Source organism: Saimiri boliviensis, chromosome 3 (genome assembly GCF_048565385.1).
Source record: "Saimiri boliviensis isolate mSaiBol1 chromosome 3, mSaiBol1.pri, whole genome shotgun sequence".
In the NCBI taxonomy this organism is placed as follows: Eukaryota; Metazoa; Chordata; class Mammalia; order Primates; family Cebidae; genus Saimiri; species Saimiri boliviensis.
In genome coordinates, this window is record NC_133451.1 from 101,425,733 (window position 1) to 101,445,428 (window position 19,696).

The window sequence follows — 19,696 nt, forward strand, 5'->3', positions numbered from 1 at the left end:
TACATTATCTTCATCCACAGACCAACAGAGCAATTCAGATGTCCAAAGTTCTGTTTTGCTCACTCATATCGAACGTACTTGGTTAAACCAGGTACCATGACGTTAAGTATGCCAGATATGATTCATAAACAAGAAAATTAGCCAATGATTTTGGACTGAGTCATAGCAAACAAAAGGCAAAGCAAAGAGAACAAAACAGAAATAAGGTACTTAAGGGAAAATCCTGTTTTTGGCACAGATCCAGAAGAAAAACAAAAACTGTCTATTAGGTACACAGTCAGAGTAGGGCCATTTGTCAAAAGTCTGTAGGAACAAACTCTAAGTGGCTGTCTTACATGTCTCAAGAGGCAGAACGGAGCTGATGCTGTCAACTGCCGGTGCTGCAGCTCCAACTGCAGGAGCTCTAATTTGACCTCCTGAGAAAGAATCCCAATTAGAACCACATAAAGGAAGCCGTTTAGACATGGTGCTTTGGGACAAGTCTGACCCAGTGTGTCAATGTCAAGTGAAACAAAAAACTAAAGGAACTTTCTCAAGCACGTTGTCTTTTCTAGATAAAAGCTAAAGACCTTTTAGACCCAGCTTTTTAAGTAGGCTTCCCTGAACTAAAACGAGGACAACTCAAACACTGAAAGCCGGCTTGATTTTTTTCCCCCAAAGCCTGCCGGTAAACTTTGTGAAAACAGAGGAATATCATAACAAGCTATATGCCACATTCTAGCAAAATTAGCTAGTTAAAAATGTTTAATTCACAGTGGTCAAACAGCAAGCTATGAAAGGTATTCATCTGTTAGTGATTTTACATTTGGCTTCCTATCTCAATTTGCCTTCACTACTGATTCCTTTTGGAATTGCCCCAAATCTACACGATGTTGCTATTGCTACATTCAACTACAAAGCAAACTCATATGTTGAGATACAAAAACCAATGCCTGTTTGAAGATATAAGGGAGAAAGGGTATGGGAAAAAAGGATAATTTAGGATTTCAACTATAAATCGCACAGATACAAGAAAACAGCATGAAACAAAGCAAAACACACTCTAATCCATTCGGTTTTTGTTTTCAGTGACCTGTAGATCAAAGGTTCTTACTTGCATTCCAGTGAGTCTTTTAATCTGCTAAGATTTTGCAAATGTACTTTTTTCTGTGTATAGGTACTATACCTTTCATTAGATTCTCAGAAGGGTCTGTGACCCAAAAAATCTCAAGGGCCACGTTTCTAGATTTATGTGAATTTACAGGTGTATTCTATCTATAATATCTGAAGCACCTCTTTCATTTTCAACCTAAGCTTGACAAAAGCAAGAGTATCACAGCAAACAAGTGCACAAGACCCAGGGCAAGGTCATACGCCTCCATCCACACTTTTAACTGACAGTCAATTGCCTTCCATGTAGCTCCTGAAACTGAAGAACTCACAAGGCATTCCCAGGAAGGGCAAAGTGACTGAAGGAAGAGAAGAACTGTGTATTATGAATATTCTCAATTAATAAAGAAATTGAAATAAAATTTCACAAAATGAATTTTGACTCAACAAAAATTACTGGGATTTAAAAAATCTCATATCTTCAAGATTAAGGCTCATTGAAAAATATGAGTTAAGACAACTAAAATCCAAAGAGCATACTCCAATAAGCTCTTAACCATCTTCAATTAACTCAGCGTAGGAAATTCTTTGGTAGATGACCTCCTCAGTACAGTGCAGAGAGGCAAGTTGTTCCATAATTTAGTCAACATTAGATGCTTCCTGTGGGGTTTCTCCAATACGTTTGCCTGTACTATTTCATAACTCTTGAAGGGATCCTCAAAGACAATATGTTCAACATGAACATAAGGAAACATGGTAATCTTTTCCCCTAAAGAGAGATGATAATCAATTCTCTTAATGAGAGATAGTAATAAATTCAAAAGCATGTTAATACTCTTGCTAAAGCAAAATTTAAAGGTTGCCAGTGTTTTATTTCATATTTATTTATAAATCACCAATCCTGTCTTGCAAGGATTTGGATAGGTTATTGGTAACAAGACAACCACCTACATAAAAAAAATACATCTTTTCCAAGTACAGCTGCCTGCCCAGGAGGAGCAGTCGCTGAAATGAGACACTAGGCTATTGGCACCTAGCACGTGGTCATACAGCCACTGCTGCAGAGTACAGTGTGGGGTACGGTGCCGTCCCCAGCACTAAAGCACACGCAGGATCAAAGGCATGGGCATAACTGGCATGCCACCATCTACAGCTCTAGATGTGGAGCCAGCACTAAAGCCTCTGAATACTTCCATATAAAATTACATGGATGTTGACAAACCACCTGTTGGACTAAAGAAGAAAAACAAATCGTGCCTCTATAAGACCACTTTTCACTGTATATTCCGTAAAAATGGTTGTTTTTGTATGCATATTTTACTTTAAATGCTTTGCAGTATCCAGCCTACGGAGAGTTGCGGCAATTTAAAAAACACAAAAATAAAATTTTTCATTTTAGTCTATCTAAATGCTTTAGGGTTGTGGGGGGATATCTTTGTTATAATGTTTACCAATCTGTGTGTCTTCCTACGAATGGCAATGTTTTAAAGACAACAACAACAAAAAGCAGATTAAACATTTTCCCAATAATGCCTCCCACTCTCCCTCACTAAAACCTTCTAGGAAATACTATTAAAAAGCTGTGTTCTATATGGTATATTCTTTTATCTAGAACGTGTTAAATATGCAGGCATAATGGTAGTAAAGCAAGACGGAAATAAACATAGAAGACAACAAGATGTTTACTCACTTATTAAAACCTACTAAGTATCTATAACATTCTAGGGGCAAATCTGGGCTCCAGAGATAAAAAGAATACTGAGTCTCAGCCCTGCCCTCAAGACTATCCTTAAAGGGGACAGAGATAACGGACAATTGCTGGAATTAAATGTGATTTGTGGATTTAGAGAGCTATGTATATGATACTGGGCCTCAGTGATTTACGGAAGGTTTTGCAAGGAACAAACTTGAGAATTTTAAAGAAAATACCCTAAGTTATAAAGTTTTAACACTATTTTTTTTAAAACAGTCACCTGGTTCAAAAATTCAAAAGGAAGAAATGGCTATTTTGAACACTTCCCTCGTATCACCTGTCCCCAGTTACCTCGCTCTCCATTAAGCATTCAATGTTAACACAAGAGTCTCTTATAACACCCTAATATTGCTTCCCTGATTAATAAAGGCTTTGCCTGCCAATGACATTCTCATGAGTATATTGTATTTTATTATGTATTTATGTAGTATGTATTTTATTATGACTGAAAGGCACTCTGTAGTAAGTGGAGCAATCCATAAAAACAGACTTTGAATGTTTCTAAATATCAAGTAAAATTCTCTCTTTATTAGTTAAACATGCTAAAAAATTTTTATCATGCATCAAAGTAGAGAAGATAAGAAACAGGAACCAAAATAAAAGAAAATATAACATGCATTCTAGATGAAAAAAGAAAATGGCATGAATACCTTTAAAAATACGCTCCAGTCAGCCAGGTGCAGTGGTTCATGCCTGCAGTCCCAGCATTTTGGGAGGCTAAGGCGGATGGATCACCAGAAGTCAGAAGTTCAAGACCAACCTGGCCAACATGGTGAAACCTCGCCTCTACTAAACATACAAAAATTGGCCAGGCATGGTGGCGCACGCCTATAATCCCAAGCTACTTGGAAGGCTGAGGCAGGAGAATTGCTTGAACCTGGGAAGCGGAGGTTGCAGTTAGCCAAGATCATGCCATTGCACTCTAGCCTGGGAAACAAGAGCGAGACTCTATCTTAAAAAATTATATGTATGCTCCAGTCTTGTCTTCATGCTTTATTTCATTAAATTGATCTTCAATCTTTTCATGTCCTTTACAGAGACATGGCTGAAGCTGGAAATCATCATTCTCAGCAAACTAACACAGGAACAGAAAACCAAACACTGCATGTTCTCACTCATAAATGGAAGTTGAACAATGAGAACACATGGGCAAAGGGAGGGGAACATCACACATCAGGGGCTGTCGGGGATGGGCGGGTGAGGGAAGGGATAGCATTAGCAATACCTAATATAGATGACAGGTTGATGGGTGCAGCAAACCACCATGGCACGTGTATACCTATGTAACAAACATGCACATTCTGCACATGTACCCCAGAACTCAAAGTATTATATATATATATATTTTATACACACACACACACGCACACATACATATATGCTCCAGTACATGAGGCCTTAATTAAAACTAAAATTACTGTCTCAGATAATTGAATATATTACTCAAGTGGGTAATTGGGTTATGATCTAACCTAATATTTGCTATGCTAATAGTGGTGAGTCTGGTGACAATTTTTTTAAAGAAATAGAAAGATAATGTATACAGCCAGTTGTCACTTCTCTTCCTACTAGAGACATGCACAAGAACACACATGACAGGGAATCTTCTGTACCCCATGTTTACTGACACCACCCCCTCCCACCATCCTTTGCCAGGTCTTTGCCTCCCCAGCACTAGCTCCCTCAAGCTTTCTTCCGAATAACTGCAGTGGCTAGCAGTTGGGTAATTGGATAGTATGAAGCATGGTTCACAACACAAAATGAATAAAAGGAAAAAGAAAGAGCCATGAAGAACATTAACCATGAAGAAAACTGCAAGGAAAAGCCTCCAATTTGAGGTATTCTAAACTCACAAGACAGGGTTCTAACTATGCAGCTAAAATAGTGAATTTGGAAAGTATTATCAACATTAGACCATTTCTAGCATTTTGGAGGCAGAAGAGTGAAATCCACAAAAACAGAAGAAATATTCATGAGCTAGCAGAGAGGGTCAAAAGTGTGAAAGTAAGCAAGCTCATCAGCATAATAAACAAACTGAACAATCTACATATAATACAGAGGCAATCTAAACAAAGATTGCTAGTGTGGTAGGAAATAAAACTGATTACAACAGTACAAATAACACAAAGTAAATACTTAAAATCATGGACTTTCAAAGAGGTCAGAGTGTAAAATAACAAAAGTTTCTAATTGTGACAAAACCAATTTCTCTTATAATAAGTAAATAGAAAAACCATAAAAGATACCATGCTCGGAAAGGAAAAGTGCAATAAAGCTATAACCAAAGTTTAAACACTGGTGCCAAAATTTACATTGCTTTTTCTAATGTATAATCTATCATAGAAATTTATATTGTTTTTCTTAACTTAGAGTCAAGATGTATCCATGAGTAAATAAAGATCTGAGAAAAAATACAATCACTCCTTAAACTTGAACATATGTGGCCGGGCGCAGTGGCTCACACCTGTAATCCCAGCACTTTGGGAGGCCGAGGCGGGTGGATCATGAGGTCAAAAGATCGAGACCATCCTGGTCAACATGGTGAAACCCCGTCTCTACTAAAAATACAAAAAAAAAAAAAAAAAAAAAAAATTAGCTGGGCATGGTGGCGCGTGCCTGTAATCCCAGCTACTCAGGAGGCTGAGGCAGGAGAATTGCCTGAACCCAGGAGGCGGAGGTTGTGGTGAGCTGAGATCGCGCCATTGCACTCCAGCCTGGGTAACGAGTGAAACTCCGTCTCAAAAAAAATAAATAGGAAGATGGCCGCCTAAGAACAGCTCAGGACTTCAGCTCCCAGTGAAGGTGCAGAGGGTGAGTGGACGCCGCATTTCCAGACGAACTCTTATTGCCCACAGACCAGGAGATACCCAGGCAGAGGGGTCGCCAGCGTCGCAGTCCCAGCCGGTGCGGCTGTTTTGGCCCCTGTGGGGCTGATTCCCCCCGCTCGGCTGCTGTGACCACGCCCTGTTGCTGCGATTCTCCATACAAAAGTCACTGGTCTGGGAGCCCTCTTAGCTGGCGAGCAGAGCCCTGAGACGGCAGAGTTGCCCATTCATCTGAAATAGCGAGCCAGGCCAGGAGATTCCTAGGCAAAAAATCTGCCAGGACCTGGCGCTGCAATTCGAGCCGACTGAGTCGCAGCACGGGAGATCCCGGTGCCTTTTCAACAAGCAACCGGAACGCGGGGTGGTTCAACTTAAAAGAAAAGACTCTGAGTCAGGGAGCCAGGTGATCAGGCTCAGTTGGTCCCACCCATCCACCCCCAACAACAACGAAAACAAAAACAGTAATTGGAAACCCTCTGGGTTGAGCCCTTCAAACCAAGCACAGCTGAACCGGGACTGTCAGGCTCCGTGGGGGAGGGGCTTCCGCCATTACTGAGACTCTCCATGGCTAGGGAGGCAGGCTGCCGTTGCCGAGGCAACCCGCCGTTGCCGAGGCAACCTGCCACAACAGAGAGAGTCCGCCATAACAGAGGCGGGGCCACCGTTGCCGAGACAGTTCTAACTACGCCCATATAAACAGGACTACAGGGAAGAGCTCAGGGCAGCTGGGCGGAGCCCACAGCAGCTCAGCAAAGCCCCTGCGGGCAGGCAGTGGCTAGGCGTGCTGCTAGCTGGGCAGGTCAGACCTGAAAGAAAAATCAAAAAAGGCAGTAGTGCAACAGAAACTCATAAAGCTCCAACTCCCTGGGACAGAGACAGACAACAGGTGGATAAACCCACAAAAATGGGAAGAAACCAGCGCAAAAAGGATGAAAACTCCCGAAACCAGAACACCTCTCCTCCTAAAAGGGATCACAACTCCTCACCAGCAAGGGAACCAGACCGGATGGAGAAGGAGGGTGATGAAATGACAGAATCAGACTTCAGAAGGTGGGTAGTAAGAAACTACAATGAGCTAAAAGAACATGTTCTAACCCAACGCAAAGAAAAGAGGAACCTTGAAAAAAGATTGGACGAACTGCTGACGAGAATGGACAGCATAGAGAGGAGTATAAGTGAATTGATGGAGCTGAAAAACGCAACACGAGAACTTCGTGAAGCATGCACAAGCTTCAACAGCCGAATTGACCAAGGAGAAGAAAGGATATCAGAGGTCGAAGATCAACTCAATGAAATAAAAAGAGAAGGCAAGAACAGAGAAAAAAGCGCAAAAAGGAATGAACAAAATCTTCAAGAAATGTGGGACTACGTGAAAAGACCTAATCTACGTCTGATAGGTGTACCTGAATGTGATGAAGAGAATGAATCCAAGCTGGAAAATACTCTTCAGGAATTATCCAGGAAAACTTCCCGAACCTAGCAAGGCAGACCAATATTCAAATCCAGGAAATACAGAGAACACCACAAAGATATTCCTCAAGAAGAGCAACCCCAAGGCACATAATCGTCAGATTCGCCAGGGTTGAAATGAAAGAGAAAATGCTAAGGGCAGCCAGAGAGAAAGGTCGGGTTACCCACAAAGGGAAGCCCATTAGACTCACAGCAGATCTCTCAGCAGAAACCCTACAAGCCAGAAGAGATTGGGGGCCAATATTCAACATCCTTAAAGAAAAGAACTTTCAACCCAGAATCTCCTATCCAGCCAAACTCAGCTTCATAAGTGAAGGAAAAATAAAATCCTTTGTGAACAAGCAAGCACTCAGAGATTTCATCACCACCAAACCTGCTCTACAAGAACTCCTGAAAGAGGCTCTACACATATAAAGGAACAACCAGTACCAGCCACTCCAAAAACACATCAAATGGTAAAAGAGCATCAACACAATCAAGAATCTGCATCAACTAACCAACAAAACAGCCAGGTAGCATCAAAATGACAGCATCAAATTCACACATAACAATACTATCCCTAAATGTCAATGGACTAAATGCCCCAATCAAAAGACACAGACTGGCAAATTGGATAAAAAGCCAAAACCCATCAGTGTGCTGTATCCAGGCAACCCATCTTACATGCAAGGATACACAAAGGCTCAAAATAAAGGGATGGAGGAAGATCTACCAAGCAAATGGAGAGCAAAAAAAGGCAGGAGTTGCAATTCTCATCTCTGATAAAATAGACTTTAAAGCAACAAAGATCAAAAGAGACAAAGGACATTACATAATGGTAAAAGGATCACTGCAACAAGAAGAGCTAACGATCCTAAATATATACGCACCCAATACAGGAGCACCCAGATACATAAGGCAAGTTCTTAATGACTTACAAAGAGACTTAGACTCCCACACAATAATAGTGGGAGACTTTAACACCCCATTGTCAATATTAGACAGATCATCCAGACAGAAAATCAACAAGGATATCCAGGACCTGAATACAGACCTGGAACAAGCAAACCTAATAGACATTTACAGAACTCTCCACCCCAAATCCACAGAATATACATTCTTCTCAGCACCACATCACACCTACTCTAAAATTGACCACATAATTGGCAATAAATCACTCCTCAGCAAATGCAAAAGAACAGAAATCATAACAAACAGTCTCTCGGACCACAGTGCAATCGAGTTAGAACTCAGAATGCAGAAACTAACTCAGAACCGCACAGCTTCATGGAAACTGAACAACTTGCTCTTGAATGTTGACTGGATAAACAATGAAATGAAGGCAGAAATAAAGATGTTCTTTGAAACCAATGAGAACGAAGACACAACATACCAGAATCTCTGGGACACATTTAAAGCAGTCTCTAGAGGAAAATATATAGCAATGAGTGCCCACATGAGAAGAAAGGAGAGATCTAAAATTGACACCCTATCATCAAAATTGAAAGAGCTAGAGGAGCAAGATCAAAAAAACTCAAAACCTAGCAGAAGACAGGAAATAACTAAGATCAGAGCAGAACTGAAGGAAATAGAGACACAAAAAACTCTTCAAAAAATAAATAAATCCAGGAGCTGGTTCTTTGAAAAGATCAACAAAATAGACAGACCACTAGCCAGATTAATAAAAAAGAAAAGAGATTGATGCAATAAAAAATAATAAAGGGGATATCACCACAGATTCCACAGAAATCCAAACCATCATCAGAGATTATTACAAACAACTCTATGCACATAAACTAGTAAACCTGGAAGAAATGGATAAATTCCTGGACACCTGCATCCTCCCAAGCCTAAACCTGGAAGAAGCCGAAACCCTGAATAGACCAATAACATGGTCTGAAGTCGAGGCAGCAATAAAGAGCCTACCACCCAAAAAAAGCCCAGGTCCAGATGGGTTCACAGCTGAATTCTACCAGACATACAAAGAGGAGCTGATACCATTCCTTCTGAAACTATTGCAGACAATCCAAAAAGAGGGAATTCTTCCCAAATCATTTTACGAGACAAACATCATCCTGATACCAAAACCCGGAAGAGACTCAACAAGAAAAGAAAATTTCAGGCCAATATCCATGATGAACATAGATGCAAAAATCTTCAATAAAATACTGGCAAACCGATTGCAACAGCATATCAAAAAGCTCATCCACCATGATCAAGTAGGATTCATCCCGGGGATGCAAGGCTGGTTCAACATACGCAAGTCCATAAACGTAATTCACCACATAAACAGAACCAAAGACAAAAACCACATGATTATCTCAATTGATGCAGAGAAGGCTTTTGACAAAATTCAACAACCCTTTATGCTAAAAACCCTCAATAAACTAGGTATTGACGGAACGTATCTCAAAACAATAAAAGCTATTTACGACAAACCAACAGCCAATATCATACCGAATGGGCAAAAACTGGAAGCATTCCCTTTGAAATCAGGCACTAGACAAGGGTGCCCTCTCTCACCACTCCTATTCAATATAGTACTGGAAGATCTAGCCAGAGCAATCAGGCAAGAAAAAGAAATAAAGGGTATCCAAATTGGAAAGGAGGAAATCAAATTGTCTCTATTTGCAGATGACATGATTGTATATCTGGAAGACCCCATCATCTCAGCCCAAAATCTCCTGAAACTGATAAACAACTTCAGCAAAGTCTCAGGATACAAAATCAACGTGCAAAAATCACAAGCATTCCTGTACACCAGTCATAGACTTCAAGAGAGCCAAATCAAGAACGAACTGCCATTCACAATTGCTACAAAGAGAATAAAGTACCTAGGAATACAACTAACAAGGAACGTAAAGGACCTCTTCAAGGAGAACTACAAGCCATTGCTCAACGAAATAAGAGAGGATACAAACAGATGGAGAAACATTCCATGTTCATGGTTAGGAAGAATCAACATCGTGAAAATGGCCATACTACCCAAAGTAATTTACAGATTCAACACTATTCCCATCAAGCTACCAATGACCTTCTTCACAGAACTGGAAAAAAACACCTTAAACTTCATATGGAACCAAAAGAGAGCCCGCATAGCCAAGTCAATTCTAAGCAAAAAGAACAAAGCGGGAGGCATCACACTACCGGACTTCAAACTATACTACAAGGCTACAGTAATCAAAACAGCATGGTACTGGTACCAAAACAGAGATATAGACCAATGGAACGGAACAGAGGTCTCAGAGGAAATACAACATACCCACAACCATCTGATCTTCGACAAACCTGACAAAAACAAGCAATGGGGAAAGGATTCCCTGTTTAATAAATGGTGTTGGGAAAACTGGCTAGCCATGTGCAGAAAGCAGAAACAGGACCCCTTCCTGACACCTTACACCAAAATTAACTCCAGATGGATTAAAGACTTAAACATCAGACCTATTACCATAAAAACCTTAGAAGAAAATCTAGGCAAAACCATTCAGGACATAGGTGTAGGCAAGGACTTCATGACCAAAACGCCAAAAGCAATGGCAACAAAAGCCAAAATAGACAAATGGGACCTAATCAAACTCCACAGCTTCTGCACGGCAAAAGAAACAGTCAGTAGAGTGAATCGGCAACCAACAGAATGGGAAAAAATTTTTGCAGCCTACCCATCTGACAAGGGGCTGATATCCAGAATTTACAAAGAACTAAAGCAGATCTACAAGAAAAAAACAAACAAGCCTATTCAAAAATGGGCGAAGGATATGAACAGATACTTTACAAAAGAAGACATACAGGAGGCCAACAAACATATGAAAACATGCTCATCATCACTGGTCATCAGAGAAATGCAAATCAAAACCACACTGAGATACCATCTCACACCAATTAGAATGGCGATCATTAAAAAATCGGGAAACAACAGATGCTGGAGAGGATGTGGAGAAATAGGAACACTTTTACACTGTTGGTGGGAATGTAAATTAATTCAACCATTGTGGAAGACAGTGTGGCGACTCCTCAAGGACCTAAAAATAGAAATCCCATTTGACCCAGCAATCCCATTACTGGGTATATATCCAAAGGATTATAAATCATTCTACTACAAGGACACATGCACACGAATGTTCATTGCAGCACTGTTTACAATAGCAAAGACCTGGAACCAACCCAAATGCCCAACGATGATAGACTGGATAGGGAAAATGTGGTACATATACACCATGGAATATTACACAGCCATCAAAAACGATGAGTTCACGTCCTTTGCAGGGACATGGATGAACCTGGAAACCATCATTCTCAGCAAACTGACACAAGAGCAGAAAATCAAACACCGTATATTCTCACTCATAGGTGGGTGTTGAACAATGAGAACACATGGACACAGGGAGGGGAGTACTACACACTGGGGTCCGTTGGGGGGAAATGGGGGAGGGGCGGGGGGGTGGAGAGGTGGGAAGAGATAGCATGGGGAGAAATCACAGATACAGGTGAGGGGACGGAAGGCAGCAAACCACACTGCCAAGTGTGTACCTATGCAACAATCTTGCATGTTCATCACATGTACCCCAAAAGCTAAAATGCAATAAAAAAAAGAAAAAAAAAAGAAAAAATAAATAAATAAATAAATAAAATAATTGGCCACATTTAAAAAAAAAAGTTGAACATATGTGTAAAGTTGAAGAAAAGAACACCTCTTGTTCATTTTTAATGTCTGAATTAGTAAAATGAAGTCAAACAAAATTTTTAAATTTTTATAAATAAAGCGATCTATTAACAGAAAGTAAAGTTGCCTTGAAAATTGGCCATACTTAACCCTAAGTAATAAACATTACTGCAAGTTTTTAATTGAAGGTAAAGAAATGCAGAGGAGACTTCTGCTTATTTTATATTTTTACATCTAAGCTCGCCCTACTTCAACCTGTCAAGGATAAGTCACTACTACCTAAAAGACATCTTGGGAACAGCCTCTGTCCATCTGCACAATTTAGCATATTTGCTCTAATTACTACAAGACTGGCCTATTGTTGATCCCACAGTCAGTGAGCCCGAGGTCAGCAGGAAGAGCTGTGTGACCCACACACTGACCCCAAGGGATGGCCACTGACCTGCTAGCCTGACCTGTAAGTGAGGAAAGAACTAAAAATTCTTAGAGGGATTCACTCTTTTTTCAAACTCAAAAGTAAAGTTTTTAAATGAGCATATCCTAAAATCCCTTTACCAACCTACATATTATGTAATTAGTTTATTTCCTTTTATTACAATAATACAGCATTTTATTTGTATAAATTTGAATACTATTAGACTCTGTACATCTTATATAATCCATAAATGAAATACGTATAATAATTTGCGTATCTCGACTCTTTTTCTAATTGTCTTTTGAGACAGGGTCTTACTATGTTGTCCAGGTTAATTTCAAACTCCTGGCCTCAAGCAATCCTCCCACCTTGACCTCTCGAAATACTAGGATTACACACATGGCCTCAACTATTTTATATGAATTTCAACTACATCATGATGTAGTTGGGAAACCAGAACCAGGGGAAATTTTGAACCCAGGAGATATTTGACAATCCCTGGAGATATCAATTCCTGCAACTGGAAGGTGGAATAGGCATCTAGCAAGTAAAATGGATACAGCTAAACATTTTATAGTGCATGGGACAGCCACCTAAAACACAGAATTATGTGGTCTGAGGTGTCAGTAGTGCCAGGTTGTTCTAGTTGATAGAAACCTGAATTAGTCCCTCTTAGTGATTTGCCTTATCATCTAGCAAATCAATTCTTTCTTTCTTATCCCTAAATATCTACATCAAGTAACATTATATTGTTCCCGTAATTACCGGTTGACTGTTTAAACGTAAGTTTTCTGAACTCCTGATGATAAATCTGAATTGTTAGGAAAGACAAGGGAATTTACATTGATATCCATCACCGTACTGTTTCTGCTGCAATCTGAATTGTGAAAGCCAAATATCTTCTTGGTTTTATATAACAAAGTATTTGCTTTTTTATGTTTAAACTCTTGAAGTTTTATTTTCTTAAATAATTCAGAAAAACAAAAACAGCATTCCAGTTATATTAATACTTTAAAATTACACTGAAGCTAAAAAGCTTCAGTATAATTTGTAAAATTGGAGTTCGTTTGTAAACTTTCTTATAGGTAAGAAATAAGATGATGGGAAGTGCCTGAGAGTTCAGGACCAATTAGTGACTTCACCAGGGACTGTGTGCTAACTAGAGTAAGTATGAAGAAGCAGTTCATGCCAAACCTCAGGCAACAGGTGAAATCTAGTGAATCATTCTGCAGCACCCTGAACTTCCCTGTTTGCTCTCTGCCAGTCATTCCAACATCATGTCCAACGCTCTGCATGTGGAGCCAGGAAAGTAATGTTGAATCAAGAACATAAGAAGAACATGAGAAAAAAAAAAAAAGAGCATGAGGACATTTTTAAGATAATAGAGAATTCAATTCAAATTAGTGTAATATGGTGCAGCTGACATAAATACAGGCAATTGAAAATATAACAGGAAATATGTCAGGAAAGGCTTCCGGTGGAAGGTTTTGAGTCAGATTTTGAAGGGAGAAGAGGAGAAATATTGTCTAGAAAGAGGTATAGAGCATTTTGGGGACATGCGAAAGCCCAAAAATAGAAATTAGCAAATCAAAGTCAGAGAAGTGCAAACAGATGTAAGTGACTGGAGCAGGGAGATCATACTGGAGAGTGCTCAGAAATTAATCTGTTATGGTCAGCAGGCTAATGCAGAAAAGGGAAAAGACGTGATTAAATCCGCCAAGTGCCAGGCTCTATGGACTCTCAAGACACCTGCAACTACTGTCCATCACCTTGTTTCGTTTCCTGCAGGGCAGTTGTTCCTCCCGAAAATCATCTGTATTTACCTACCTAACTACAATGCAAGTTCCATGCACTGAGTTTGGGTTGCCGTGAGGAACGTCTAGCCGTAGCCAATGAGAGCACTTTAAAATGAGGTGAACTAGTATGGAAGCTATAGAAATAGAAATGAATTAGATGAAAGCAGTCAAAGTTTACCGGACTGTAGCAGCTGATGTACGTGCTGTGCCACAGATGTGGCCTGAGAGGCCCTGTCTGACGGAGACTCGCCTCACTGAACATGTGGGGAACTGGCATCTCCGCAGCTGCCTGGACATGCAGAAGAGTAAATGACCTCCTCTCCAGGGAGTGGATTTATTTAAACTAACATGAAATTTACCTAATTTTAAAAGAAGGAAGCCAGTGGATACGTTGTTCTTTCTTCCCACCTTGGAGGCACTGTTCTGACAAGCATTAGTTCCTGTGTCCTCTCTGATGACGTGTGTGAGGCTGAGCCGTCTTTGGGGTGCTTCTTGTGACGCTGCAGCCTGGTAAAGTTCACCTCCTTCTATTTGTTCACGTACCTTTCACCGCCCCTGCTTTACTCCATTTCCCCTCACTTCTGCCTCCCTGGGTTTGCACTCTCCTGTAAAGTGCTAGGATGCTAAGCTTCTGACTCAGGCCGTGTTTTCTGGGAATCCCAGGCTAAGACAAAAGCTATCCTAACCTACTAAATGAAACTCAACCCAAGTACTTAGTGTGTTGATTTTCAATCTATGTGGTCACCTCCAGCAAGGTTTAGAGATGTGTACAATGTTACCAAGTGGGTGGCACAGGCTTCACGCTGCCACCTCGTCTGCCCAAAATTGTTTCCACCAGATAAAATGGGCTTTGCTGCAGCCATGTAACAACTGCCCAGAGTTTTTTGACCTATATGACTAGAGAATATGCAAGATGGGATATGAAGGAACTGAGGACCAAAGAGAGGTAGGCTAGCAACACAGAAAAGCAGCAGCAGGGAAACGGAAGCAGACTAATTGCAGATCAACCATTTCCCCCCAGCTGGAACTCCTGCTGCACAGGCTGCGTGGCAGATTTTGGAAGCCTAAACAGCATAAATGGCTAAAGGTGTTTTCTGATGAATGAGGTTTTACTTCTTTGGCAGGTAACTGAAGTCTGACTTTGGGAACAAGAACACCTGGAAGTCGGCTCAGCTCTTAAACTACTCCCAGTTCCTCATATCAGGTTCATTATGAGAAGCCACCTGTGTCTCTGCTCATCGACTCCTGCTGGTTTCTGGTTCTGATCTGTTGCAATGCACCAAAGAGTCATTTTTATTTACAAAAGTAAAATAAATAATTCGTAAGGATTTCCTGACCCTTCAGCGTTGAGCCAATGTAAATTTGGTCTATGTTGATGATCATAGAATTGCAAATTGCTTCAACACTTCTGCTAAGTAATTACTTAATCCAAGTAGTAAAACCTGAGTAATATAAATTAACAAGTGGTATAGCTCAGTTTTAACAAGCAAAAATTATGAACTATGAGACTTTTTTAAAGAAATGCTTATGGAAGAGAATACGATGTATCCACCAAACTCTGCTTGCTTTTTCTCCCGGGCGCATAATGGAACGTAGGCAGAAGTAGGCCTGGCTTGTGCAAGAAACCGGCTATGCAAATCCTCCATGATTTTTTCCTTTTCCTATTCACTGTTTGATAAGAGAGGAAGACATAGCCCTGAAGAGAATTTAGCATAGTGAAACAAGGAAAGAATCCTGGATTCCTAAAAGAAGGCAGAGCAGAGACATCTCCTCTACCCCCACACCTCCATCTCCCACACTGGAGATTGGAGTTTGACCTAATCAAGAAATTGTTTGTTTGTTTGTTTTGTTTTTAATGTTAAGTGACAGGATTTGAGGAAATTGTTGGTGTAAACAGTGTTGGTTGCTCCAAGTAGTGCAAGTTTGTAATTCAGACTACGTTAGCAACATTCATTTAATCATTTACTTAAAAGAATCATTCATCTCATTTGTTAATCTGTTCAAAAGTCCTCTAGGGCACATGCTTTATTAATGAATAAAACAAAATTATGCAAATTCATTTTCTCAAATGGTTCTTCTATGTTGTATGAAGATGCTTTTTGTTCTTTTAAATATTTTAAGCATTTATACAACAATTTGCTTTGTATTAATTAGCAAAATGAAACTTCCAGCCCAGTCCATCCGAATAACCACAATTACGTCTAGTTAGAAACATCACCACTTCCTTGCTTTTCAATAATTTGCTTATTAAAAAGCCTGGTTGGATGCCTCACAGAAATGTTTCCCAAACGATTAAGCTCCACTTCATTCTGTGGTTTTAGACTCCAAACCTGAATTCAAAAACATCTTCCAAATGTTTGCAACAAAAACTGATACCTCTGAATAGAAAAACGATGTATGATAATAGTCATGTAACATCCTTTCCACATGGAACTAGACTGTGTATTCTCTGAGTTATCAGAAATAAAAATTCAAGCATATATATTTACTCAAATTTACGTTGTAAGCTTAATAGCTAACAATCAGGAAAGGGCGGTTTAAATTCTTTTTTTTTTTTACAGAGGAAAGCTCGAACGCAGTCCCTCACTACCACAAATTATGCAGTTGAGTTTCCCACATTTGGGGAAATCACAGGGGTCAGCACATCCAGAGTGCAATGGATAAGCCTCGCCCTGGGAAAACCACCTTCGTAATCATGGTATCTCCCCTTCCAGGCAGGTATAATTTTTTTTAAGTTTTGTAGCTTTCAAGCAGAATATATACAGTGGTCATGAAGTCCTCAGGCATGGAGGCTAAGAAAAAACTTCCTAACAGTCAAGACCTAAAATCAGTTATCAGGGTCAGCTCTAATAATTTCCAAAAAAAAAAAAAAAGAAAGAAATGCAAAAGAAACTGCATAAAAAGTAAAATTAGTGCATACATATACGAAGATCTTTAAAGTGAATTTTGGACACTGCCCATTGTTTAAAAAATAATGAAGGGCCACGCACAGTGGCTCATGCCTGTAATCCCAGCACTTTGGGAGGCTGAGTCAGGAGGTTCACCAGAGACCAGGAGCTTGAGACCAGCTTGGGCAACATGCTGAGACCCTGTCTCTACAGAAAATTTTAAAGATGTGCTGTGTATGGTGTGGCACACCTGTAATCCCAGCTACTTGATCAGGAGGATCACTTGAGCCTGGGAGGTTGAGGCTGCAGTGAGCCATGATCATGCCACTGCACTCCAGCCTGAGTGACAGAATAAGACTGTGTCAAAACAATAATAATAATAATTAGTAGTCATAATGATGGTGTACACTAGTGAGAAAAATTATAGTTCACATTAAGTGTATGCTATCTCCATAATATTAAGAATTTTAAGTAAATTAAGTATAATTTTAAAATTGCATTAAAATACAGTTTCTAACTAGAAGAGGGCTTGTACATAAACAGTTGTTCAGTATAAATGTTTATTAAGCTGAAACATCTTTAGCATCAAAAAATCTGGAATTACATTTAAAAATTCTAATTTTTTGAGCTCTTGCTTTGAAAAAACAATGACTTTTTTAGTTGAGATTTCCATTTTTCCTTTTTAAAATAACTTGCACTAAGAATAAAATTAGTTCAAATTTTCTACTTAAAAGTCATACACATACTGCAGTGCCTGAATTTCAAATCAATAGGGTTCAAATCAGTGTGAGTTGTCTATGAGTGGGTTAAAGTGTATTTTTAGTTGTAACTTATAAGATAAGCTAAAGGTATTCCATGGCATATTTCATATTTCGTATTGAACAACAAAGGTATTTCATTTGGCACGTCTAGGAGATCAATTGTCTCAATCTCCTTCCTTCCATCATTACTTATGCTTAAACATCCTTAAACCTTTTCCCGTAAATACAGCTGGGACTCAGCTTCTTTCTGCCAATCGATTATCCTGTCACTTTTTCTTCTTTTATGTCCTCAAACAAGTAAGTGTCATCTTCCTGATGATATTTTGGCTGAGAACTCAACTGAATCGGTTTTCCAACAAATCTGGTACACAGAATTCTAATTTTCCTGTTACTTTTGCCTCCCTAACTAAAACAAGCCATCTCCTGGTGGTGCTGTGACTCTACTGTATTTGGAGTTGGAACAGGTGCTATTTCCTCCTCGGGCCTAAACATGAAAATATTTGAGAAATGGGATTTGCACTCCACTGATCTGTGTAAAGTCATAGCTAACAATGACACATATTTAAAATGAAAAGACTTCCTGGCACTGTGAGCACACAAACCTTAGGAAGGTTCTAAATGTACTTTGCTATTGTGTTTCTCTCTGGAAAGTAATGCCAAATAATGCATTCATTGAGTATGAATCTAATATACAAATTAGAGTTTGTGACTAATGGGTTTTTCAAGAAGTGTGAAATTCCTTTTTGTAATTGCTGAGTGACAGACATTTCTACTTAATTTGATATTTCTAAGAGAGTTTCTTTCATTCTAGTTAGTGATTGGGAAACTGCAAGAGGAAAGTACTTACAGGTGGTGGGAGAGATTTGTGTAAATAATGTGCTTTTGAAGGTGGGGAGTTAATTTTAATCAAATTTCTAGAAAATGAGCATGATCAATGAAGTCTCTGTTAGTAATTGTTTCACAAATTTGTTTGTCTTGAATCTTACAAAATGGAATGAAAATGAGAGCGTTGCCCTGTTAGGCAAACGTTCGTGAGGGTATTAAACAAAAATCCTACAGGAATTTATGTAACATCTTCAGTAGGTTTAAATAATCCTTGAAGTTGAACCAGAAGTACATTTTACAAAACTCATCTTTCTCTCTCAAGAGTCCCATTCAGAATAACATGTGTGCAAATCCTAGGCAATATATGGCTGCAAAGTGAGGCAAGGGACACATCAAGAGGAAAGCCAAGCTCTTTCTGAGTTATGCCCTATAATTCCTCTGTATTTTGGTCTCTCACTCCACGTGTGTAATACAAAATGAAGAAATAAAGCTTTTTTCTCTATGGCCTCTTGAATAAATGAAAAATAAGCTTGAGAACATCCAGGAAAAATAAATACTTATTGTGGCAGGCATTCTTCTTAAAATGTATCATTGTAACATTTCTCTCATGTTAGGAACAAACTTAGTATAATTACATTTGTAACTGTAATTGAAGAGGTAAGATTTCACCCAGTTCCCTATTCTAAAACCAGCTTCCCTTCTTCCACTTTCCCTCCCTACTTCTCTCTCCCTTGCTTTTGAGTTAATCTACATTAGTGTGGCACTGAACACTGGGTTAAGCTCTAGATATGCTCCACTGACAAAATGAATGAGTCACTTACAGTCTAGAAGAAAAGGCTACCATTGAACAAGTAAAAGGAAAAAATGGAGAGCTATCAATGCTATGGGGACAAATAACGAGACAATCTAGAGTGACACAAACACTCATCTATAGTTTCAGATAGATGAGGGGCTATGGGTCAATTAATGATTTCATGGAACTAGAGAAACAATTTTGTCAAAACTGTTTATCTTGACCTCCATTCATATATTTTCTTAATTCCGTAACCCAGTCACTTTGGGTAGAAAGGGCCTGAATAACAGTAACCAGTTGGTTTTTTAGGTTGCCGCCATTTACGAGGATCCTAAGAATGATGAACTAAGACTTGAGTATTCAACTCTCATAATGGTTCATTGTTTGTTCTGAACAAGTTTTTGCATCTTCATGAAAAATTAAGTGGAGCTGTGTCAATTCC

At 39.4% G+C, this 19,696-nt stretch overlaps 1 protein-coding gene and 1 non-coding gene across 2 annotated transcripts in view; both read right to left on the minus strand.

Moving 5' to 3' along the window:
• The window catches only part of COL25A1 (collagen type XXV alpha 1 chain), a 523,121-nt gene that overhangs the window by 352,063 nt on the left and 151,362 nt on the right, over window positions 1-19,696 (minus strand). The gene's annotated exons all lie outside the window — the stretch shown is intronic.
• On the minus strand, window positions 16,546-16,709 carry LOC120363860 (U1 spliceosomal RNA). Its single transcript, XR_005579286.1, has one exon. It is a non-coding gene; the product is annotated as a U1 spliceosomal RNA (small nuclear RNA).